The sequence below is a fragment of the Sciurus carolinensis genome, chromosome 9, assembly GCF_902686445.1.
Source record: "Sciurus carolinensis chromosome 9, mSciCar1.2, whole genome shotgun sequence".
Lineage (NCBI taxonomy): Eukaryota > Metazoa > Chordata > Mammalia > Rodentia > Sciuridae > Sciurus > Sciurus carolinensis.
The window spans coordinates 18,829,085-18,855,679 of record NC_062221.1 but is presented as its reverse complement, the minus strand read 5'-3'; the positions used below and the strand labels follow the sequence as shown (position 1 = coordinate 18,855,679).

The 26,595-nt window shown below is 37.7% G+C and overlaps 1 non-coding gene across 1 annotated transcript; it reads right to left on the bottom strand.

Moving 5' to 3' along the window:
• Positions 1 to 23,643: 23,643 nt before the first annotated feature.
• Positions 23,644 to 23,717, bottom strand: Trnav-cac (transfer RNA valine (anticodon CAC)). Its single transcript has one exon. It is a non-coding gene; the product is annotated as a tRNA-Val (tRNA).
• Between the last annotated feature and the right edge of the window lie 2,878 nt (positions 23,718 to 26,595).

Genomic DNA, 26,595 nt, shown 5'->3' with positions numbered 1-26,595 from the left:
TCCTGAGCTGACATGTTCAAGGGTCAGGCCTATATTTTCTTCTAACAGGGGCAGGTTTTCTGGTCTAATTCCTAGAAACACAGTTGATTTTGGTTGTTTATCTTGTATTCTGCTATTTTTTGCTGATTCATTTACGAGCATCATCATATCATCGGCAAACAGATAATTGAGCTCTTCTTTTTCTATTTAATTTTCTTCTCTTGCTTAATCACTCTGGCTAGAGTTCCACAGACTATGTTGTACAGGGGCGGTTGTTATACTTTGACAGTGAGGTGGGCCCCAAAAGCTCATGTGTGAGACAATGCAAGAAGGTTTAGAGAAGAAATGATTGGTTAGGAGAGCCTAATCCAGTAAGCGTATTGATCCCATGATGGAATTTACTTAATAGAAACTGGAGGCAGTTAGGCTATGGCTGGAGGAGGTGGGTCATTGGGAGCATGATTTTGTGGTATATATTTTGTATCTGGTGAGAGGAGTTTCTCTCTGCTCTCTGATCATCATGTGAACTGCTTACCCCTGCCACACTCTTCCAGTATGACGTTCTGCCTCACCTTGAGACCCTGTCTATGTACAGAGATCTCTGAAACCATTGGCCCCCAAATAAACTTTTTCTCCTCTACAATTGTGCTGGTCAGGCCTTTAAGTCACAGTAGCATAAGAGCTGACTAAAGCAATGGGGTAGTGGGCATATTTTTCTTGTTCCTATTTTTATAGGAAATACTTCCAGGTTTTCCTCCATTCAAAATAATGCTGGCCTTGAGTTTGTCATATATTCAGTACAATCTTGAGGTAAGTTCCTTCTATTTCTAGTTTTTCTTGTTTTTTAAACGTAAATGGGTGCTTTACTTGGTACAATGCTTTTTCTGCATCTATTGAGATAATCATGTGAGTTTTGTCTTTATTTATATGGTTAATTACTTTTATTGATTTCCTCATGTTGAAACAACCTTGCATCACTCAGATGAAACTCACTTGGTCATGGTACATTCTCTTTTTAAGATGTTTTGGTATGTGATTTGCCAATATTTTATTAAGACTTTTTACATCTATGTTCATTAAAGATGTTGTTCTGAAGTGTCCTTTCCTTGATGTGTCTTCATCTGATTTTGGTATCAGGGTAATACTGGCTTCATAGATCAAGTTTGGAAGAGTTCCCACCTTTTCTATTTCAGGGAATAATTTGAGGAGAATTGGTTTTAGTTCTTCTTTAAATATCTGGTAGAACTTGGCTGAGAACTCATCTGGTCCTGGTCTTTTCTTTGTTGTAAGACATTTGATAGATGCTTCAATTTCATTACTAGAAATTGATCTGAAGTTTTCTATATCCTCCTGGATCAATTTGTGTAGGTCATATGTCTCTAGGAATTTGTCAGTATCATCAAGATTCTTTAGCTTATTGGAGTATAAATTTTCAAAATAGTTTCTGATGATCCTCTGGATTTTAGTAATGTCCGTGGTATTTTCTTTTTCATCTCAGATTTTGATAGTTTGAGTTGTTTCCTCTTTCTTTGTTTAGTTTATCTAGGGGTTTATCAGTTTTGTTTATTCTTTCGAAACACAACTCTGTGTTTTGATGATCTTTTGTACTTTTTTTTAAATCTCTATTTTGTTGATTTTGGCTCTGATTTTAATTATTTCCTATTTTCTACTGATTTTGATGTTGATTTGTCCTTCTTTTTTTTGCATTTTTCTTTTTTTATTGTAAACAAATGGGGTACAACTTGTTTCCCTGGATGTACATGAAGTAGAGGCATACCATTTGTGTGATCACACATTTACATAGGGTAATGGTGTTTGATTCATTCTGTTATTTTTTCCTTCACCCTCACCCCTCCCACCACTTTTTTCCTCTATACAGTCCCTCCTTCCTCCATTCTTGCCCCCCTCCCACTCCCCATTATGTGTCATCATTGCTTTTCAGCGAGATCATTCATTCTTTGATATTTTGAAATTGGCTTATCTTACATAGCATGATATACTCTAATTTCATCCATTGACTACAAATGCCATAATTTTATTCTTCTTTATGACTGAGTAATATTCCATTGTGCATATATATATATATATATATATATATATATATATATATATCACAGTTTCTTTATCCATTCATCAATTGAAGGGCATCTAAGTTGGTTCCACAATCTGGCTATTTTGAATTGAGCAGTTATGAACATTGATGTGGCTGCATCACTGTAGTAAACTGATTTTAAGTCCTTCGGACTGGGATAGCTGGGTCAAATGGTGGTTCCATTCCGAATTTCAAGGAATCTCCACACTGCTTTCCAGAGTGGCTGCACAAATTTGCAAACCCACCAGCAATGTATGAGTGTACCTTTTTCCCCACATCCTCACCAACACCTATTGTTGCTTGTATTCTTCATAATCAACATTCTTATTGGGGTGAGATGGAATCTTAGGGTAGGTTTAATTTGCATTTCTCTTATTACTAGAGATGTTGAACATTTTTTCATATACCTATTGATTGCTTGTAGATCTTTTTCTGTGAAGTGTCTGTTCATTTCCTTAGCCCATTTGTTGATTGGGAGTTTTTTGGGAGTCATGTTAAGGAAGTCTGATCCTAAGCTGTCATGTTGAAGATTTGGACCTACTTTTTCTTCTATAAGATGCAGGGTCTCTGGTCTGATTCCAAGGTCCTTGATCCATTTTGAGTTGAATTTTGTGCAGGGTGAGAGATAGGAGTTTAGTTTCATTCTGCTGCATATGGATTTCCAGTTTTCCCAGCACTATTTGTTGAACAGGCTCTCTTTTCTTCATTGCATGTTTTTGGCACCTTTGTCTAGTATAAGAAAACTGTATTTATTTGGGTTTGTGTCTGTGTCCTCTATTCTGTACCATTGATCTACCTGTCTATGTTGGTGCCAATACCATGTGGTTTTTGTTACTATTGCTTTGTAGTATAGTTGAAGTTCTGGTATTGTGATACCCCCAGCTTAACTCTTCCTGCTAAGGATTGCTTTAGCTATTCTGGCTTTCTTATTCCAGATGAATTTCATGATTGCTTGCTCTATTTCTGTAAGGTACATCATCGGTATTTTAATTGGAATTGCATTGAATCTGTATGGCACTTTTGGTAGTATGGCCATTTTGACAATATTAATTCTGTCTATCCAAGAACATGGGAGATCTTTCCATCTTCTAAGGTTCTCTTTAATTTCTTTCTTTAGTGTTCTGTAGTTCTCATTGTAGAGGTCTTTCACCTCTTTTGTTAGATTGATTCCCAAGTATTTTATTTGCTTTGAGGCTATTGTGAATGGGATAGTTTTCCTAATTTCTCTTTCTGAGGATTCATCACTTATGAATAAAAATGCATTAGATTTATGAGTGTTGACTTTATATCCTGCTTCTTTACTGAATTCATTTATGAGTTCTAGAAGTTTTCTGGTGGAACTTTTTGGCTACTCTAAATATAAAATCATATCTTCAGCAAATAGGGATAGTTTGAGTTTTTCATTTCCTGTTCATAATCTTTAATTTCTTTGGTCTGTCTAATTGCTCTGGCTAGAGTTTCAAGGACAATGCTGACTAGAAGTGGTGAAAGAGGGCATCCCTGCCTTGTTCCAGATTTTAGGGGGAATGCTTTCAGTTTTTCTCTGTTTAGAATGATGTTGGCCATGAGTTTAGCATAGATAGCCTTTCAGTGTTGAGGCATGTTCCTACTATTTCTATTTTTTCTAGTGTTTTGAGCATGAAGGGGTGCTGTGCTTTATCAAATGCTCTTTCTGCTTCTGTTGAAATAATCATGTGATTCTTGACTTTAAGTCTGTTGATATGGTGAATTACATTTATTGATTTCTGGATGTTGAACCAACCTTGCATCCCTGGGATAAAATCCAGTTGGTCATGGTGCACTATGTTTTTAATGTATTTCTGTATGCAATTTGCTAAAATTTTGTTGAGAAATTTTGTGTCAATGTTCATTAAGGATATTGGTCTAAAATTTTCTTTGTTCAATGTGTCTCTGTCTGGTTTAGGTATCAGGGTGATATTGGCTTCATAGAATAACTTTGGAAGGGTTCCCTCCTCTTCTGTTTCATGGAATAATTTGAGGAGTAATGGAATGATCTCTTCTTTAAAGGTTTTGTAGAACTCCGCTGAGAACCCATCTGGTCCTGGACTTTTCTTTGTTGGTAGGCTTTTGATGACTTCTTCTATTTCATTACTTGAAATTGATCTATTTAAATTGTGTATGTCCTCCTGGTTCAGTTTAGGTAATTCATATGTCTCTAGAAACCTGTTGATGTCTTTGATATTTTCTATTTTGTTGGAGTATAGATTTTCAAAATAGCTTCTAATTATGTTTTTATTTCAATCGTGTCTATCATGATATTTCCTTGTCCATTCTGGATTTTAGTAAATTGAGTTTCTCTCTCCTTCTCTGTTAGTGTGGCTAAGGGTTTATCAATTTTTAAAAATTTTTTCAAAGAACCAACTTTTTATTTTGTCAATTTTTTGATTGTTTCTTTTGTTTCAATTTCATTGATTTCAGCTCTGATTTTAACTATTTCCTGTCTTCTACTACTTTTGGTGTTGCTCTGTTCTTCTTTTTCTAGGGCTTTGAGCTGTAGTGTTAGGTCGTTTATTTGTTGATTTTTTCTTCTTTTATTGAATGCACTCCATGAAATAAATTTTCCTTAGTACTGCTTTCATAGTGTCCCAGAGATTTTGATATGATGTTTCTTTGTTCTCATTTACCTCTAAGAATTTTTAAATTTCCCTCCTGATGTCTTCTGTTATCCATTCATCAATCAATAGCATATTATTTAATCTCCAGGTATTGGAATAGTTTCTGGTTTTTATTCTGTCATTTATTTCTAATTTCAATCCATTATGATCTGATAGATACAAGATAGTATGTCTATCTTCTTGTATTTGCTAACAGTAGCTTTGTGGCATAAATTATGGTCTATTTTAGAGAAGGCTCCATGTGCTGCTGAGAAGAAAGTGTATTCACTCTTTGTTGAATGGTATGGTATGTTAAGTCTAAATTATTGATTGCGTTACTGAGATCTATGGTTTCTTTTTTCAATTTTTGTTTGGAGGATCTGTCCAGTGGTGAATGAGGTGTGTTAAAGTCACCTAGTATTATTACATTGTGCTCTATTTGATTCCTGGAATTTAGAAAGAGTTGTTTGACATACATGGATGAACCACTGTTTGGGGCATAGATATTTATGATTGTTATGTCTTGCTGATTTACGCTTCCCTTAAGCAGTATGAAATGTTCTTCTTTATTTCTTTTGACTAACTTTGGCTTGAAGTCCACATTATCTGATTACCAGGATGGATACTCCGGCTTTTTTGCTGAGTCCATGTGCATGTATGTTTTTTCCCTTCCTTTCACCTTTAGTCTATGGGTATCTCTTTCTATGAGATGAGTCTCTTACAGGCAACATATTGTTGGGTCTTTGTATTTAATCCAATCTGCCAGTCTATGTCTTTTGATTGATGAATTCAGGTCATTAACATTCAAGGTTATTATTGAGATATGATTTGTATTCCTGGTCTTTTTGACTTATTTTTGTTTTTTAACATGACTTGCTTCTCCTTTATTTGGCTATTCCTTTAGTGTAGTTCCTCCCTTTGCTAATTTACATAATTATTTTTCATCTCTTCCTCATGGAATATTTTGCTGAGAATGTTCTGTATGGCCAGCTTTCTTTTTGTAAATTCTTTTAGTTTTTGTTTATCATGGAAGAATTTTATTTCGTCGTCAAATCTGAAGGTAAGTTTTGCTGGGTATAAGATTCTTGGTTGGCATCCATTTTCTTAGAGAGCTTGAAAAATGTTGTTCCAGGTCCTTCTAGTTTTTAGGGTCTGGGTTGAAAAATCTGCTAATATTCTTATTGGTTTTCCCCTGAATGTAATTTGATTTTTTTCTCTCGCAGTCTTTAAAATTCCATCTTTATTTGTATGTTAGGTATTTTCATTATAATGTGCCTTGGTGTGGGTCTGTTGTAATTTTGTATATTTGGAGTCCTGTAATCCTCTTGTACTTGATTTTCCATTTCATTCTTCAGATTTGGGAAATTTTCTGATATTATTTCATTGAATGAATTGTTCATTCCTTTGGTTTGTTTCTCTGTGCCTTCCTCACTCCCAATAATTCTTAAATTTGGCCTTTTCATGATATCCCATAATTCTTGGAGATTCTGTTCATGATTTCTTACCATCTTCTCTGTTTGGTCAACTTTGTTTTCAAGATTAAATATTTTGTCTTCGGTGTCTGAGGTTCTGTCTTCCAGGTGTTCTATCTTATTGGTTATGCTTTCTATGGAGTTTTTAATTTGGTTTATTGTTTCCTTCATTTCAAGTATTTCAGTTTGAATTTTTTTTTTCAGTATCTAACTCTTTATTGAAATGATCTTTTGTTCCCAGCCACTGTTGCTGCTGCTACTGCTGCTGGTTTTGCGTGAGCGTTTGTGCACCTGTGTCCGGGCAAGTGTGTTGATTTGTCCTTCTTTGTCTCAGGTCTTGAGATGTAATGTTAGATTATTTATTTGGTGTTTTTCTATTCTTTTAATATGTAAGCTCAATGCTATGAACTTTCTCTTAGAACTGTCTTCATGCTGTCCCAGACGTTTTGATATGTTGTATCATTATACCCATTTACTTCTAAGACTTTAAAAATTTCTTTCCTGATTTCTTCTATCTATTCATCATTCAAAAGTGTACTATTTAATCTCTAGATGTTAGAGTGGTTTATGTTTTTTATCTTATTGATTTCTAATTTCATTCTACTATGTTCTGGTAGAAAGCAAGGTATTCTCTCTTTTATTGTGTGTGTTTGCTAAGATTTGCTTTGTGATCTAAAATATGGCTTATTGTAGAAAATATTCCATGTGCTGCTGAGAAGTGAATTCAGTCACTGATGAATGAAATATTTTATAGATGTCTGTTAGGTCCATATTATTAATTGAATTTTTTAGTTCTATAGAATCTTTACTTAATTTTTATTTGGATGATCTATCCAGAGCTGAGAGAGGCATGGTAAAGTCACCCAGAATGATTGTATCATGGTCTATTTGATTCCTAATATTGAGAAGGATGCTTTATTGTTTGGGGCATAAGTATTTACAATTGTTTATCTTGTTAATGTATGATTCCCTTAAGCAGTACGGAATGATGTTCTCTGTCTCTTCTGATTAATCTTTACTTGAAGTCCACTTTATCTGATACAAGAATAGCAAACCTTTCTTGTTTACAAGATCCAGGTGAAGGGTATGCTTTTTCCTATCCTTTCTATTTCAGTCTGTGGATGTCCTTGCTTGTGAGGTGAGTCCTTTGCAGACAGCATATTGTTGGGTCTTGTTTGTTAATCCAGTCTGTCAACCTGTGTCTTTTCATTGAAGAGTTTAGACCATTTACATTCAATGTTGTTATTAAGAGATGATTTTTATTTCCTGCCATTTTGACTTATTTCTGATATTCAAATTGCACCTGATTCTTCTTTAATTGACTATTCTTCTCATGCAATTCCTCCCTATGCTGTTTTAATTTCTATTTTTCATTTCTTACTCATAAAACATTTTATTGAGTGTTTTGTAGTGCAGGCTTTCTAGTTATAAATTCTTTTAGCTTTTGTTTATCATAGAAGGCTTTTATTTCATTTTCAATTCCTAAGCTTAATTGTGCTGGGAATAATATTCTAATTTGGTGTCCATTTCTTTCAGAGCTTGGTAAATATTATTTCAAGTTCTCCTAGGCTTAGGATCTAAGTTGAGAAATCAGTTGAAATCCAGATTGATTTACCTCTAAATGTGACCAGTCATTTTTCTCTAGGACTTTTAAAATTTATCCTTACTCTGTATGTTAGGCATTTTCATAATAATGTGTGTTAGGATGGATCTATTGTGATTTTGCATATTTGGAGTCCTATATTCTTCCTGTTTTTTGAATTTCCATTTCATTCTTAAGATTTGTGCAATTCTCTGATATTATTTCATTGAAAAGATTGTGCATTCCTTTAGTTCGTACCTAAAAGTCTTACTCTATCCCAATGAATCTTAAATTTGGCCTTTTGAGGTTATCCCAGTCTTTTTGAATATTCTGTTCATGGTCTCTTAACATCTTTTCTCTATGGTCAACTTTCTTTTCAAGATTATATACTTTGTCTTCAAGGCCTGAGAATCTGTCTTCAAAGTGGTCTAATCTATTGGTGATGCTTTCCATTAAATTTTTAATTTGGTTTATTGATCCTGTCATTTTGAGGATTTCTGTTTTGTTCTTTTTCAGAATCTTTATCTCTTTATTGAAGTTTTCTTTCACTTACTGAATTTTCTGTCTTATTTCACTCCTTACATCTTCTTTTAGTTCATAGAACAGTTAACTATGAACTTTTAAAATTCCTTTTCTGACATTTCCTCCACTGTGTTGTCAATGAAGTCTGTTGTTGAAGCGTTATGGTGTGTGTGATGGTTTGTTCCTTTGCTTCTTCATATTGTTTGTATGTCTGCCCATCTATGAATATAGTTCTGACTTCTTCTTTTAAGTAAAGGACTACTTTGTGAGCTTCTTTTTCTTAAGAACCCTGTGGGTGAATATCCAGATACTGATATTTCAGCTCAATGTGTGACCTCCAATGATCCCAATATCAGCACTTCTTTAAGAGATGTCACTGAGCCTATTTACTATAATCAGTTCAGAGTCAGGTCTCATTCTATTCAACCTTATAAGAACCCAAAACTTATTGCAAATGTTCTCCATAGTTTCACAAATTCAGGTAAAATCTGTAATAAAGTTCTGGTATGGGTGATAAAAGGGGGGAGGAAGAAATTTTGGGCAGAAAGAAAATGTAGAAAGAAAGAAGAAAGAAAGAAAGAAAGAAAGAAAGAAAGAAAACTAATAAAATAATTATAACATGAAAGTATAAAAATAATTTATACCAAGATAGACTACAGAAAAGGATGAACAGTTGGTATTTGAGGTAGTAGCAGATAATGCAAGAAGATGAGTAGGGGATAAGAGGAGCAGGTACAAACTAGGAAAACAAATATAGCAAGATTGATTACAATTAATGTTTTAAACCATTAGATAAAATTCATTCAAATGGGTCATAGGTACAATGTTGACCATTGGGTTAACAATCATCATTCAAGTTGAAGACTTAGTTATATGACCAAAGTTGACTTTAGAGTTGTTTATACTAAACCTTGTCAAGGTGAAGGAAATTGTTGAGTATTGATTTGGATTTTATTGGAATTTGGACATTTAGTGGATTCCATCAGTCTTTATGGATCTCTCCTGAGTTGCAAGGGCACAGGAGCCAATTCCCTAGTCACTACGAACCATCTCCCAGATCAGGGTCCTACAGCTGACTGCTCAGAAGGTACAGTGTTGTGGGTTGGCTTTTGTGTGCAGAATTTCAGAATGTAAGCTCTGGAGTGTCCCTGGGATTGCTGTGTGTTACCATGTACCCGCTCCTCTCTATAGGACCCTTTTCGTGGTAGTGAAGATCCTGGTGACCGGCTGTGAGTGCAGAAATTCTGGTTGTGGCTTTTTTGCAGATGTTCTTTGGTGCAGAAGTATTTCCCTGGGTGTTGTCACTCTCTGAGGTACTGTATGAAGGGTTTCAGGTGGTTCAACTGGACTATAGTTTCCACCTTTTTTGAGTGGTGGGCACTGATTCTCCCTGTTTACTTAGTCTGATGCAAGGTTCTGCAACTATCAAAAAAAAATGCCCTGTCACTTGCCAGTCATGATCATGATATAGGCTGTGCACCAGTTAAAACTGGAATCAGTTGCTTCCTGCTGCATAGATGCTGGTAATTTCCCTCTGGGTCTCTGTGTCATTGGATATTCAGGGAGTTTCCCTCTGGTATGACCCTGAGATCCTGGGGACTGTCCCTAGGTTTTCTCTCACTGCACATCCTGCGTGGGTGAGGCAAACAGTTCCTATAGAAGGGATGAACTGGCTGAGAAATAACAGCTAAGAAGTTTACTTATCATACAAATGACAGAAGACAGAGTTATCTTTGAAGCAGGGGCATGACCCATTGAACTGTCCATAAGGAACTGACTCTAACAAAGGAAAGAGCTCCCACTTGGTTTATTTATGGTGATACAGATCAAAGAGGAACCGGTAGGAGCTTCTTCCATGAAAAACAGGATGGGGTGGAGTTAAGCAGGCCATTTGACTTAGCAGGTCATTCCCACATCTAGGGCTTGCATTCAAACTCCAGTGGTAAACCAACCGCAGGGAAACCACATACTCCAGGTAAGTGTCAGTTCTTGAAAGTCAGATTTTTCTGTCTAATAGCTCAACCAAGTTTGGTTTTCCTGCAGGTCATAGGTGGCTTCCTGCAGTTTCTCATGATGCCTCCCTCCAATGTCAGTAGTTGGGGCCTGGTGACTCTACTTTCCTTTGTTAAGGGCCAAAATTACTTGGTTGCTGCCTCTGAGTAGAATGAACTGACAATGTGTAGAGATTTCCACCATTGCCTGGATCACAAAGGTTGAGTGGGGCTTGGCCACTTCCTGACACAGGTCCCCACTAGCCCCTTTGTTCCCCTTGCTCATGGTGAAGGGGAAAAAGAGCAATTTTCAGCTACTAGTGGTCCTTCTAGAAGTTCTGGCTGGATTCTTAAGAGGTTCTGCTGCAGGGGACCTCTCTCTGGTTTAACTTACAGCTGTCTGGGCATGGGAAGACACCATGCCGGTTTAAGAGTTGAATGGTTGACGGAAGGCTTCATAAGATGGCTGTGGGCCTCCTGCTCAGTTTTCTTTTCACAATTTGGTTTTAAGCTGTTTGTGCTATTTTAAGGACCCTCTATTACCAGCATACTTTAAATTTTGTCTTGTCTTTCCAACCATTTTTAAGTGGGGGTGAGCTTAAGAGAATTTTCACCCCGCCTTTCTTTCTTTCTCTCTGTGTTGCTCCTCCCACTTCTTAAGCCCAGGTCCAGGTTCAGAGTTAGGGGACTCAGAGTTTATTTTCTACTCTGGTAACCTATCTTCCAGTCTCTCCAGGTCTCAGACTTTGTATATTGAGTCTTAGAGCATTTATCTTGTCACCCACCCCTCAATTCTGCTTTTCCTTTGCTACTTCCTCCTTTCTGTGTTGTGAGGAGCTTGGGACTCACTGCCTAGCTTACTTCCACCATCTCCTGCCTAAGAATTATAAGTTTTAATGTGACCTATGCCATCAATGGATAAATGGATAAAGAAAATGTGGGGTATATACACAGTGGTGTTTTATTCAGCCATAAAGGATGAAATTATGTCTTTTGCAGGAAAATGGATGGAACTTGAGAACATTATGTTAAGTAAAATAAGCCAAACTCAGAAAATCAAGCATTGTATGTTTTCTCTCATATGTGGAAGTTAGAGAAGAAAAAAGAAAAGAAAGGTCACAGTGGGGAATCTCATGAAAATCGAAGGGAGATCAGTAGAATAGAGGAAAGGAACTAGGGGGCTGGGGTACAGAAGGAAAAAGGAAAATACTGGAGAATGATATTGGCCAAATTGTATTGTTATATTGTGTGCTCGTATGAATATGTAACAACAATTCCTACCATTATGTACAACTCTAATGCACCAGTAAAAATGTGGAAAAAACTTAATGTGGACTATGGATTATATAATAGCACCATGTCATGTTAGCTTTACTGATTTTAATAACCATATTGCAATTATGAAAAAGAATTTTCTGTTCCAACTAAAGGCACACTCAATGATTTAGAGGGAAGAAACTTTTACACCTGAAAGAGAGGAATATCACATCCATAGTGAAGACCCTATTATTACTATTATTGATAAGATAACCAAGATGATCTAGGGATCAGGTTAAACCATGCTTTGCCTTTAGAGGACCCTGACACTCCAGAGGCTTTAAGTGGGGGTATGTAGGGTTTAAAATTTACATTCATTTCTATGAATTACAGATCAGCCTGAATTTACATTTTAATTTTCCTAAATGTTGAGTCTAGCCCAATTCAAAATTCTCTCAATCCTGAGACTTAGTCTCAAAATTAGCCAACAGTGAGTGGCTGGTTAGGTCACAGAGGAAGGAAAACTTCGTGGTACAGAGGAATCCCTGGGGTGGCCCTCTGTGGGAGACAGAGAAGAGCGATGAATTACCCTCTGTTCCCTCAGTAGTCTCTGTGCCACTCTGCCCACCGCTGCCCACCTCTGCCCACCTCTGCCCTTGTACCTTGCATTCAGGAATGGATCACAGTCATTTTTCATGCATGTTTTTTCTTTTTAATCTGAGCAGCTATTGAATATGATTATATGCTTTTTAAAATCCTCACACCCTGGCAAGAGTTAACAGGAATTCCAGATACTATCAAATATATTTAAACATGATGCTTGAGTGGTCTTTGCAGCTGGTAGGTTATACATAAAATATGTTCAGCCAGCGATAGCGTCCTTATCTAAAGACAGAAGCTAGCAAAATTTCATCCTGCGTGCTCTGTCAGATTGTTCCCTTGGACAGATGGCAGAAGACTCCTGATGACAAGTGTGAGATGCTATCTGGGTGTCATGGCAGTGGTTTTCTCATTGCCCTGGATGGAGCTCCCTGGCCACTGTCTCCATTTGAAGCGTGCAAATGAGTAGGCGGGAAGCAGAATGTGTGTGATCAATAAACTCATATAATTAGAATCTTGCTGAAAGAAGAGTCTCCCTATGAAAGAACCTCCTTCAGGGTTTGGTCCCTGCCTCGTTGGAGGCTCATATTGTCTCCCTCTCTTGTCTATTTTCCCAAGTGACAAGAATAAACTGACCACACAAATGATCAATTTTTAAAGTGCTGCCCACCTCATCCAGAACCAGGCTTTTCATCCCCTGAATGGTGCAATCAGCTGGAAGCACACTGGGGAAATGCATGTCCAGCACTCACCTCAGCACACAGCTTTGATCTGATTTCATCTCCCTGCGACTCAGGGCAGAGGCACCCACAATGCAGAACTTCCTTCCTTGAATCGCTATGTTAGGCCATCTTCACATCAGGAACACGGGCTCCCTCACTAAACCACACAGGTCAAGGTCACATACTTGCTTCAAATCAGTCCCTCTATAAACCTCTCCACTCACCTTAGGCATTGATCCCTGGCTAAAGGTTGAATGTTCTCCATTGTACTTTGGTAGGTGTTATAGTTCTACACTTCTGTAATTGTTCACGCATTTTGTGATGTGTGTGTGTGTGTGTGTGTGTGTGTGTGTGTGTGTGTGTATGGAGAAAGAGAGAGATCAATTAGATAGGTATATGCATGTAACATAAAACTTACAATCTTAACTATTTTAACTATATAGCTCAATAGTATTACATTTAGGTCACTGTGGAAATAATCCCTAGAACTCTTTTCATCCTACAAAACTAAAATTGATTCCAGTTGAATAACTCCCTATTCCCTGGTTTCCCCCAGTCCCTGGAAATCACTATTCCACTTCCGACTCCATGAATTCCACTTCTCTAGGTTCCTTGTATAAGTAGAATTATACAGTTTTCATCATTTTTGCAGCTGGTCTATATCACTTAGCATAATGTCCTTGAGTTCCATCCATGTTGTAGCATGTGTCAGAATTTCCTTTTATTTAAAATGTAAATAGCATTTTATTTTATGTATAAACCACATTTTGTTTATCCATCAACAGATGGATTAGCTCTTTATCAGGTGATATATTAACTCCTTATCAAATATGCTAATTCTTTATCAGATATGTGATTGCCAAATATTTTCTTCTCTTTCATGGGCTGCCTTTTCAATCTGTCAATTGCATGACAATACATTTTTAAAAATTCTTTTAATCTGCAAGGTTTTTGAAAGTAGAATCCAGAAACTATTCTTTAGCTGATATTCATGCCCATTTGGACAATAACTTGTATAAAAGTTCACATAATTTAATAACAGTGCAACCACTTGAGAAAAACATACAAAATAATGAAGGATTTACAAACCTATTTCCCCCTATAGCTAGATAAAGTGGCTATCTTACCTGTGTGCTTACATTTTTCTGTTTATTTTTGTCACAAAAGCACATCTCTCTCCAAATATATCAATAGCCTTGAAAGCGTCAATAGTTCCCTTGATACTTCCCTGACGTCCTTCACAACCTGAAAGAATGAGAGTGGCTTAAAAAATTGTGTTTACTGAAAGAAAAGAGTTATTCACAAAGCTGTTCCAGTCAACGAGGGGCTTGGCTAATGGGTATGTTGATGAACCATATCAAAAGGAAATAATAGAGACTTCAACATTTGGAATGGTGGAGTAGGACCTCCCAAAATTCTCTCTTCCATAAAAGCAATGAGAACACTGGCAAAACTCAAAATCGAGTTTTCCAGAGCTCTGACAATTAATGAAAGACTTATAATAATCTGAGGAATAGTAATTTAAGAAAGACAAGTGAATTTCTTTAAGAACAGCAATCTCATGGTGTTTTAATTTCCCCTGCCCCCATGTGGTACCAGCCCTCCCTACCAGCCCTGTGGTAGCTTTGAAAGCCAATATTCTCACATATGGAGTATTTGTGAGAACCAGTAGTCTGGCAACCACTGGGGAGTAGAAGGTAAGGGGTAGGGAACAAATTTGTCAAGCTCTCCAAAATATACATGCCCAGAGAATGTTACTATTTGATATGTCTAGAAGTTTGAGAAAAATTTCCATTCTTTGAACTTGCCTATATTTTTATTGAGTCAGAATATACTATGTGTTATGGTTTAGATATGACATTTCCCCCAAAGACTCATGTGTTGAAGACTGATTCCCAATGCAGAAATGTTCAGAGATGGGATTTTGGGGAAGTGAATGGATCGTGAGGTCTCTGACCTCATCAGTGGATTAATCCATTGATAAATGAATGGACTACCTGGAGGTGGTGGACACTGCAGGCTAGTGGGGCATGGTTGGAGGAAGGAAGTCACTGGGGGTATGTCCTTAGGGACTTCATCTCGTACCTGGCTCTCCTCTCCCTCTCTCTCTCTCTCGCTCCTTGGCAGCTGCCATGAAGCAGCTCTGCTCCACCATGCCTTCTCCTGTGGGGTGCCATCCATGGCCAGCAAATAAACCTGGCTTGGTTGAGACATTAGACAAGGAAATCTAGCTTCAGGAACTGACAGTTATGAAATATTGTTCCAGATTGCCTGGAGTATGTGGTTTCCCTGCAGATTGGTTCACTGCCAGAAGTTGCAGGCCCTCGATGTGCCAATGACTCGCTAAAGCAAAATTGCTTGTTTAACTCCACCCCACCCTTTTTCTCACAGAAGAAGCTCCTACCAGTCCCCCTTTTATCTGTACAGCTATAAATAAAGAAAAGGTGAGCTCCTTTATGTTGTTAGAGCCAGACTATTATGAATGTCTCAAGCTGTTGTGCCCCATTCTAAAGATGATGCTGTCTCCTGTTTTTCTTGATGATAAATAAGTTTCTTAGCAACTAGTTCAAGTCAGCCATCCTTCTGATAGGAACCCTTTTCCTCTCCCAACATGGGGAGATATTCTCCACCATGATGTTCTGCACTATCACCAGCCCACAGCAGTAGAAGCAGTCAACCATGGACAGAAACATCTGAAACCAAAAGTTTTTTAGTTGTTTTTCTCAGCTGTTATGTCACAGCAATGAAAAGCTAACACAGAATTTGTGAATAATCCCATTCACAGGGCATTTAAAAAAACACACATGCAGAGTCTCACTGAAAGCTAGGAGGCTTATTTATTCAAGGTATTTGAGGAAATCTTTTGTCTACTCATTACCTGACAACTAAGTAAACTGCTAGCTGTACACAACAAAGAGCACAAACCTTCAGAATTAATATACAGGAAACCAAATGAATAACAGCAACAATAACAAATAGTAACAACAACACATCATGGGCTGGAAGGAGTCTGATTTTCAAAAGTGGCACATTTTATTGCTTAAAACTTACAGTTTCCACACACACACAAATGTACAAGACATGCAAAGAAGCAGGGTACTATAGCCATACACTGGGAAGAGAGGAATAGTTAAACAACATACACTGTCTCCAAGGAAGACCTGAAGATGACTTTACTAATCAATGACTTTAAATCAACTATCATAAATGCACTTAAAGACCTAACAGAAACCATGTCTGAAGAATTAAGTAAAGTATAAGAATGATATATTATTAAGTAGAAAATAATCAGTGAGGAAATAGAAATTGCAGATCTCACTAAAGGAACCAAATAGAAATTCTGGAGTTGAAAAGTACAATAACCAAGATTTCTTAAAAAATGATCAGAGAGGCTCAACAGAACATTGGAGCAAAGAGAGGAAAGAATTAGCCAACAGGAAGACCAGATAATTGAGAAAATTCAGTCTGGGAAACTAAAAGAAAAAAGAATGAAGAAAATTCAGCAAAGTGTCAGGGACCTCTCGAACACCATTAAACACGTCAAAATACTCCTGAAGCAGGAGTCACAGAGGAAGAGATGGGAGAAGAAAGCAGAAAAATATTTGAGGAAATAATGTCCTAAAATGTCTTAAATTTGATGAAAAACATTAATCTGCACATCTGAAAAGCTTAGCAAACTCCAAGTGGGATCAACTCAAAGAGGTCCACAACCCAGACACATCATGGTCAAAAACCAAAGACAGAAAAAGTCTTGAAAGCAGCAAGATAAAAGTGACTCATCACACAGACATTTTCAAAAATATTGACAACTGACTTCTCATTTGAAACACAGAGGCTAGAGGCAGTTGACTTATTTAGAGTACAGAAAGAAAAAGGTTGTTGATAAATAATTCTATATCCAGCAAAACTATTCCTCAAAAATGAAGAAGAAATTAAGACATCTCCATGTAAACAAAGTGAAGAAAATTCATCATTAGCAGAAAATGATAAGCTAAATTACAAAATGCATAAGGATTAAATAGCTGAGACAATCTTTAAAAAGTAGAATGAAGTTAGAGAGTTCATAATTTCCAGTATCAAAATTTACTACAGATCTACAATAATTAAGACAATGTGACATTAATGACATAATGATAGAAATAAAGATCACTGGGATGTAATTGAAAGTTCATTTATTTGTAATGGATTTTGAACAAAGTTACTAAGACAAGTCACTGAGATAAAGAATTGCTTTTCAACATATGGTCCTCGGGAAACTGGATATCAATATATAAAAGAATAAGGCTGATAAAAAAAATTGTAGCCAGGTGTGGTGGTGCACCCCTGTAATTCCAGCTACTTGGGAGACTGAGGAAGGAGGACTGTATGTTCAAGGCCAGCCTGAGAAATTTAGGGAGTCACTGTCTCAAAGTAAAAAATAAAAAAGGTCTGGGAATGTAGCTCAGATGATAGAGGTTCATCTTAGTACTGAAAACAATAGAGTAAAATAAATAAATAAAAAGTAAACATCCTCTTGAAGACAAACCAAGTGGCATTGCTGGATTATATGGTAACTCTTATGTTTAACTTTTTGAGGAAATGTCAGATGGTTTTCAAAGAAGATACATACCATTGGACATTCCCACCAGTAATGCACAAAACTCAAACTTCTCCAAATCATCAGCAATACTTCTTGGTACCCATATTTGTTGTTGTTGTTGTTATAGCTGTCTTACTGGCTGTGAAGTGATGTTTCGTGATTTTTATTACCATTTCATGAATGACTAATGATGTTGAGCATTTTTTCATGTCTTATAACTATGTGCACATTTTCTATGTGGAAATACTGTTTAAATCCTCTGCCCATTTTTTGAAATTGGGTTGTCTTTCTATTGTTGGGTTGTGAAAATTTTTTTCATATATTTTATATGCAAGCACCTTAACTAATAAATGATTTGTAAAGATTTTCTTCCATTCTGTGGGATGCCTTTTCACTTTCTTAATGATGTTCTTTGAAACACAAGTGTTTACTTTTTATTTATTTATTTTACTTTATTCTTTGCACCATTTACCCAGTTGACTGTTAAAAACATCGGCCTCTGCACAAACAAGGTCTGCAGGCCAACCGCCTGTCGGGCACCATGCTCTGACCCCATTACTGCTCAAGAAGTCTCCTTGAATCTTGACTGGAACTCTTCTTACCAAACTACTCCTTGTTATTTTTGTAATAAATCCACTTTGGGACGCACATTAGGAAGCTAACTGGGGGACATGTTGCATTTACCGTATGAATATTATTGATGTTATCAAGAGCCGGGGAAAGATTTTGAATTTCCGAAGAATCAATTTATGTGCCCCTTTTAGGCAACTGGCTTAATTCTACCTCAAAGACACTAAAATGTATGACTGATCCTATTTCCTTCTTCATATTGGCCACAAGGAATCTCTGAAGCAGGTTTATAGCTGATGCTACCAAGCAGCCAATACAGTGCATGAGCTCATTCTGTCTACATCTTATTTTTCTATAAATTCATTACTTTGCCCCCTTCTTCCAACAGCTAGTGTTTTTTTTTTTTTTAAATCTTCATGTGTTTTTTTTTTTTTTTTTTTTTTTTTGGTAAGGTGCTTCAAATACATCTTGCAAAGAGGATGGATATAAATAAATACATGTCAGTAACAGTGCTGGGTGAGGCATAATTCTACAAAGCAGTAGGATAAAAATCTTATCAGAGGAAGGGACTTCTGTGGAATCTCTGTGGGTATAAATTCTATTCTCACATAATTAAAAAGTCATAATAGGGATATGTTGCAGCCCACCTGACCAGGAAACAGATAGAAATGTTAATTGAGATTGTGGAAGCTGCAAAATTAGGGCAGGTAGCAAATAATGGGAGACTTTTAATTACTCAATCATAGATTGGCATAATGGCTCGCTGGGAAAAGGGTTGGAAATGAGATTTTTAGATAAGAGAAATTACTGCTTCCCAGAAAAGGGAAAGAAGGAGACTGGGTAGTAGGGAACTATTTCACTGGGCTCTGCAGTGAATGGAAACTAGTCCACAAGGTGATACAAAGACATTGGCAGTAACCACCAAACGATTTAATTCCACGAGCTTGTAAGAAAATTAAAATCCACCGCATGTCTATTTAATATTAGAAGTGTCCTATGACAAAAATGAAAGAGTATTAAAACTCAATAATTAACAAGAAAGTAACCAAGAGAATGTTTTCAAAGTGATTTATCAGCAATTCAGGGAAAATCCCAAGGGGTTTTAATAAGTCTCAGCGGCTGGTTGATAAAGTCAGAAGTGTAACTGATGGAGCCAAGGAAGGGATATGTTTCACAAAGCAGAAAAGGAGCCAAGGTAAAAAAATACGTTGATGCACAAAATATAGCAGGTGGAGAATAACTTTTGCCTTAGATTGTTTTGTGCTGCTGTAATAAAATACCAAAGACCCGGTGATTTATTAAAAACAGACTTTTGTTTCGTATCTTGGGATGTCTAAGATCACGGTATCAGCAGTTTCAGGGTTTGGATCCAAGATGGCGCCTTCTACACTGCTGCATCCCCTGAGGAAGAGGATCTCTCTTCCTCACGTGGCAGAAGGGTAGAAGAGAGAGAACTCACTCCAGCAAGCCCTTCATATAGCAGCATTAGTCCATTCATGAGGATGGAGCCCTGATGACTTAACCACCTCTCCTTAGACACCACCTCCCAACACCATTGCAACAGAGATTAAGTGTCCACGTGAGCATTACAGGGGATAAAGCATTCAAATCATGCAACTTCAAAACTAGACAAACCAAAAAGTAAGAGAAAAATGTGGGGCAATTTGCAGAGAATTCCAAAAGTAGGTGGGAGAGATTCTTTTTTATAGAAATTTATTTAATTAATTTATTTATTTACATGTGGTGCTGGGGATTGAACCCAGTGCCTCACATATGCTAGCCAAGCGCTCTGCCACTGAGCCACAACCCAGCCCAAGATTCTTTAAACCTACTGAAGGAAGTCAATCCAAGAAACAAAGAGATCTCTTTAAAATAATGGCGCTTAGTTGAATCACAGAAGGAAAAGAAAATAGCAAAGTGTTGGATAAAGTCTTGATTTCAGAGAGAGCCCCTTTTACCCAACGCCCTTTAAAATGCAGGTAAGAATTAAGATTCCTATAAATAGGATTGTTGATCAGAATAAAAAGCTAGATTACCACCAAAACTAATTTGAAAGAATTGAGGGCAAAATACCCAAAGAAGGACTAGATCAAGGTTTAGTTTATGTGTGCCTGGCATTATAGATGGGTTTTTCCTAGAAATACAGAGACGATGAGTAGAGGCTCGTTGGATGCTTACTTTTCTTGAGAAAAACCTAAAAACGAAAAGAGAATATGACTTAGGAATGGGGAAACAAATTAGTACTTGGGTGCCATAAATAAATAGGCTAAAATGATTAAACAAGAATACGTATTTCTAAGTGAATTAAGATCTGAGATAAATGACTATAGGGAGGCTACTTTAGGCAGAAGCAGTACAAAAACAGAGTCTGATTTGTTCCAGATCTCCTGGTTGAATTTAACATTTTTGTAAATGGTGAGGGAGAGAAAAAAAAACAGCACAGGCTCTACTAATCCTGGTTATTAAAAAGACATACCAACGAGGAGAAATTCTACAACCTTTTTGAGTATAAAATAGAAAAAAAAAAGGTCGATAAGCAACACCGGTAGGCAAAAAATAGGCCAGATATTCCTAATGAAAGGAAAGCTTCAATTTAAGAAATATCCCACATAAAGTAATGCTCTTCCTAACTTTGCCGCACGTCTTCTTCTTTTAACTCACCTCTCCATTGAAGCAGTTCTCAGGAGCGGCGCCTGCCTCCCACAGCATCCCCCAGAAATTCCATTCCCTGAGCATCAGGGCGCAGGCGCTAACAGGACAGCCCTGTTTGGGGCGGAGTTGGCTTCAACAGAAGCAGCGGGGCTCACAGCTGTGCGGTTCTTTACCGTTCACACGCAGGTCCACGTCCCTCCTGCACTGCATCCTGACACAGTCCTGTGGCTGTCGTTCATTTGCAGATGAGGAAAAGGAGGTTGTGATCACAAACCTGGGATTGGCTGGCTCACCTCCTCCGGGCATGTGTCTGCGGTGCTTGCCTAGGCTCCTGCCAAACTTGCTCCCCAAAACCATTAGGATGAAGTGGTATTTCTTTGAAACTTGGAAAAAGAGACTCTGGAACAAGGAAGAAAAAAAAAAAAGTGTAGATTCATCGTCCAAGAAGTGGCACTGAGAGGAATGGAAATAGAGACAGAAGAGGTTGGTCAACTGTGCGAGGAAGGATGTTGCAGGCTGACATCTGGAGGTCCTTCTTTCCATAATCTAGATCTCACGGGGAGCTGTTGTTGCTGAGTCCAATACTGAAGGTGGTCCTCTGGCCTTGACGGCCTCTCTTGTTTGAGCAGCCCATTCCAGACTGCACTGCTGGGGCTGACTCCCACCAACAGCCCCACAGTCTCTTGGGACGGGCTTTGCCCCTACTGCACACCAGAGAATCCCTGACCTTCCTCCAGGTGCCACACAGCAATGCCCTACAGAGCCCTGGCCTGCTGCTAGCCTTGATTGACTTCCTGTGCCTCTTGGCTGCTGGCCAGATCCTCTCCGGTTCACTGTCTCTGCCCTATGAGTTGCCCTGGTCTCTGGTGAGTAGGGCAGAGGAATTCCACGGAAAGACCCCTTTCAACAGACGGCAGGAAATGAAGGCTTCTGCCGACATGAAGTAGAAGCTGCAAATCAATTCGGAGTCTGTAATCCCCCTGATTGCATCTCTTTAGGAGAAGTTGTATAAGTGAAGTGATTTGCAGGTGGTCTCTGATGCGCAAACCTGAGACAAATTGTAGAGCCCTGGTTTGAAGAAGCAAGACTCGGTGCTCTCAGCATCGTGCTGAGTATGTACAGGGTGTGCTAAAACCTTTTTTTCTGGGGTCTACTTTTTTCTACAACCTGTGAAAAAGCCACTGGATATCTTGGTTCTAAAGTGCTTTTGTTCTGCTCCCTATGCAAAGAACCAACATGGTTTAAAAGGAAGTTTCTAGGGGTTAGTAAAGGAAGTAAATGAGCACCTTGTACTGCCAAATGTGAAGAGTTGGCGGAGTCTTGACACCAAGTGTATATGAGACCCTGAAACAATAACAGACTTATATACTGTATCATTTGCAAAGAAAGCTGAATGTGAAGGTTTCTCTCTAGAGCTGAAAAGGGGAATTAATTTGTTAAATGATGATAAATAATAGATATGGCTTAGTCAGATATATGCCTAAAACCTAAGTAAGACAGGCCTAATTTTAAGGGGTGTTGTGAAGGGAACTGAAAAGTTATTCGACCCAATGTCTCCACAAGGCCGGATGGTAAAAAGTGTGTAAAACATGAACTCTGGAGCCAGGTAGCCTGTGTTCAAGCCCTGTCTATACTTACTAGCTGTGTGACCTTAGGCAAGATACCAACACCTCTGATCTTAGCTTTGTAAAATGGTCCCTGGTCCCAATCTCACAGTATTGAATGAATAGTATTGAAAATTATGTATAATAAATAAACAAAATGCACCCACTTACTGCCAGCCAAGACAACCAGAGGCCCACATTTAACTTACTTTAACTGAAATTACCCTCCTTACAAAATTCCAGGTTTTTTAGCAATATAAAATACTCACTTTTCCATGTGACAACCTTTTAAATATTTGAACACACATAATAGAATTTTCTTCTTAGAATACTTCTTTACACTTCAGGTTTGTTTCTCCAAATTTACTGAATGTGACCAACTCAGTGTGTTGGCCGTTTTAGCAGCTGCCCATTGTGATCTGGTTCATGGTTTCTCCCTTGCTGCCCGACACCCTGTGCTAGAATGCAAATATTCACTGACCCAGCCTCCCTTGCACCTAGGAGTTGGCATGTGGCCAAGTTCTGGCCAAGGAAACTTAAGGAAGATTTTTACAGGGCACTGGGTTTGCCTTGCACGTGTCAAGCCTTGAGTTCAATCACGAACACTGAAAAAAAAAAAAAAGGAAATGAAAGTTTACTTAGGGATTTTTCTAATTAACATACCTTTCTTCTTCCCCTTCCTTCTTCTTTAATAACTGGGCATTGAACCCAGGATCTTATGATTGCTTGGCAGACTCTCTACCATCGAGCTACATCTACCAGCTTTAATGTATAATTTAATTTGTTTGTTAAGGTTCTTGTTTTCTGGCTTATACGCCTTTGAATGTAGATTACTTCAAAATCATCATTTTTGAAAACAATGATACCCTTCTTCTATTCACATCATTTCTGATAACTTCTTAAAATTCAGGGATAGTTCTATGATCCCATATTTAAGCTTTTAAAAAGTCAGAACATATAATTTATCTATAACTGGAAATATTTTAAAAGGTGACCTTCGTTAACCAAACATGACCTCATATCATGTATAAAACCATACCAATGATACATTCATGATGTAAATTTTTAGAAAGGTACAAAAGAAAATATAGGGTATTTTTTAACTCTTGGGATTGAGAAGGCTTTTATGCATGTGAAGAAAATTCCTGAAGCCTAAAGGAAGAATGGATAGAGATACGACCACATAAAAATTAAAAAACTTCTCTGTGTGAAAAGGAAAAACACAGGCAGCAGAGGAGAAAACGACAGGTGAAATGTGTGTAGCAGACCAAGGATTCCTGTTGGTACACATTTAAAACTTATTACAAACCAGTAAGAAAATAGGTAATCGGCATATTAAAAATGAATATCCAACTTATACAAAAGAAACGAATGTCCAATAAATACATGGACTCTTTTTTTTATTTTTGCGGTACTGGGGATTGAACCCAGGGCCTTGTGCTTGTGAGGCAAGTACTCTACCAACTGAGCCATATCCCCAGCCCAATATATGGACTCTTGATAAGATGTGTACAGCAAGTAAGCACATGGAAAGATGCTTAAGATCATTAGTCAGCAGGGAAGTAAAGATTCAAGCCAGAATGAAATGCCTTTACGTACCTACTGGATGTCTAACAAAGACCTACCAGTGAGATGTGGTGGTGCGTGCCCATGATCCCAGCGACTTGGGAGGCTGAGGCAAGAGAATCACAAGTTTGAGGCCAGTTTGGACAATTTAGAGAGACCATGTCTCAAATAAAATTAAAAGGGCTGGGAATGTAACTTAGTGGTTAGACCACTTGTGCAGCATGTATGAGGTCCTGGGTTCAATCCCCAGTATTGGAAAAAAATAAAAGAGAAGAAAACCTATCAGTTGGAAGTGATGTGGACCTGCTGAACTTCTCTTGCACTGCCGGTGAGAATGTAAAATGGTACCATCATTTTGGAAAAGTTTTTGGTGGTTTCTCAACAGGCTAAGCACGTACCTACAATACGACCTATAGTTTTACTCCTAGGTGTTTACCCAAGAACAAGAAAAGCACAAGTCCACATAAAGACTGGTATTTGAGTATTCATTACAAGCTCATTTGTAATGCTTCATACTGAAAATATCCAAATGTCTGAGTGAATGGGCAAATTGTGGTTCTGCCCATGTAATGGAATACTACTGAGCATAAAAAAAGAATACACTCTTGATAGATGCAACAACACGGATAATCTCAAAGTAGCCCAAGTGAAAACACCACATCTCCCCCCCAAAAAAGAGTTCATGATACATAATTCTACTTGTATAAGATTCTGGAAAATGCAAACTAATTTATTATAACAGAAAGTAAAGAAGTTTCCCTGTGGGGATGAACTGGAGAAAAAAAAGGAATTAATACAGGGATTACCAGAGGGTACAAAGAAACTTTGGGAATTGATGGATATGCTCGTTCCATCTTCTTTCTGGTGGTAGTTTCTGCATGTCAAGAGTCACCAAACTGTATACTTTAAATACGTGCAGCTTATTGTATACCTCTATAAATATTTCTTAAGTAAAGTAAAACAAAAGACACAGCACCTAACTGTCACACATGATCTTGAATTGGACCTGGACAAGACAATGAAATTGGCATAAAGGGGATTATTAGTGAAATTATAAATTAAATCATAATACCATGATTTAGATAATGATTTTGCTGCAACTTTAAATTTCCTGAACTTGGTAATTGTGCTGTAGCTCTCTGTAAGAGACTATACATGTCCTTAGAAAATACACACTGAAGAATTTTGGAAAGAACAGGTATAGGGATTGCAAATATTCTCAAACTGGTCAGGAAAATAGCAACATCATAATAATATGTGTGTGTCATATACACAGAAGGAGAGGATGTGGTGCAGGGTCCAGTTTTGATGCATCTGGGGAAGTTCTTCCTGCCATTCTTGGGGTTTTCTGTATGTTTGAAATCATTTCAAATTTTTTTTAAAAAATGAGAAATGACATATTGGCATTTCTATAAGAAAGGATTTTGCAACATTTGTTTTTATGAGCAAAAGTTCATCACGGTGACAAGAGAACATCTTTAGGAGAACTCAAATAAATTACGTACATTCCTACAAAAACATTGTGAGGCAAGCTTCATTCTTTTCTGACCTGAAAACTTCCTCAAGATACAGTAAGTAAAAATCCAAGCTGTGTCACCACATGCCAGATATGATTCATGTGTGCGTAATAAAGAATATTGCATGTAAGCATGTGGAATAAAGTGCTAGAAAATGGCTTGGTTACGTCCAAGAAAGGATGCTAGATTGGGGAATGGAGGGGAGGGATTGGTGAAATAAAACTCTGCTTTCATTGTATTGTGCTTACTTTGAATTATTTTCTAATTAGCTTTTATACACACGCACATATTTAGAGAAGTAAATGCTCTTCTCTTTGTCATGCATGAACTGTGCACCAGCATTCCTGAGTGGCGGGCCTTGCTCACCATTGGTGAGGGATTAAGGACTCAGGCCCATTCAGAGCTGTATTTTCTGTGATGCTTTTTGATAGGGTTCTGCTCTTGTTTCTAATTCATCCTGATCTGGGGTCATTTTATTATTATTGTACACATCTCCCAGTCCATCAAGGCTGCTCCTTCAGGAGGAACATTTTGGAATGGTTTTCATTACTTGTCCCTATTTGCCTCACTTGTGGATGAGTAGAATGTCAGGAGAGCTTCAGGGCAGGACACGCAGGGCCCATCTCAGACCAGGAGACTCTAACCCTAACTGAGAGAAATAAAGGTTACTATCGAGTTAAAAAAAAAATTTTTTTTTTTTTGGCAGATAATGTGTAAATGCAAGAGCACATTGGTGGACAAAGACTGCTTTTTTCATGCTTTATTTTTTAATTTCATGAGGGTGCACAAAATAATGCTTTTTTTCATCATGTCTTCATTTTCCTCATTAAAATGAAGACAAATTGACATCATAACGCAGGGCCAATTAATTACAGAGATGAAGCATTCAAATGTGTCCCCATTTCTTCCTCTAGGAGCCCCCGGAAGGAGGTGCTGGGCCCTGGGCAGTAGAGAGTTTGGGTACTGCATGACGGCCTTTCTCTTCTTGGGGGCAGACAGAAGCACAATGCTTCAAAATCAGCTTGTTTCTGAATTTGCTGATGGCCAAGGCCGTTGCCTATGTAGCTGTCCGTGTGTTGGAGTCTCCATGTTGCCTAACAGTGTTCATAAGTCAAATACAGTAATCCTCATAAATAACTCAAGCAGCCTTGGAGTATCTACACCATTCAGTTACCACCAGTGAAAGAAGCAGGAGAAAGAAAGAAGACAAAGAAAATTAAAATGACTTTCTTTTTTATTTCTCAAAGTTAGAGAAAGACTGATCCCAAGAACCAG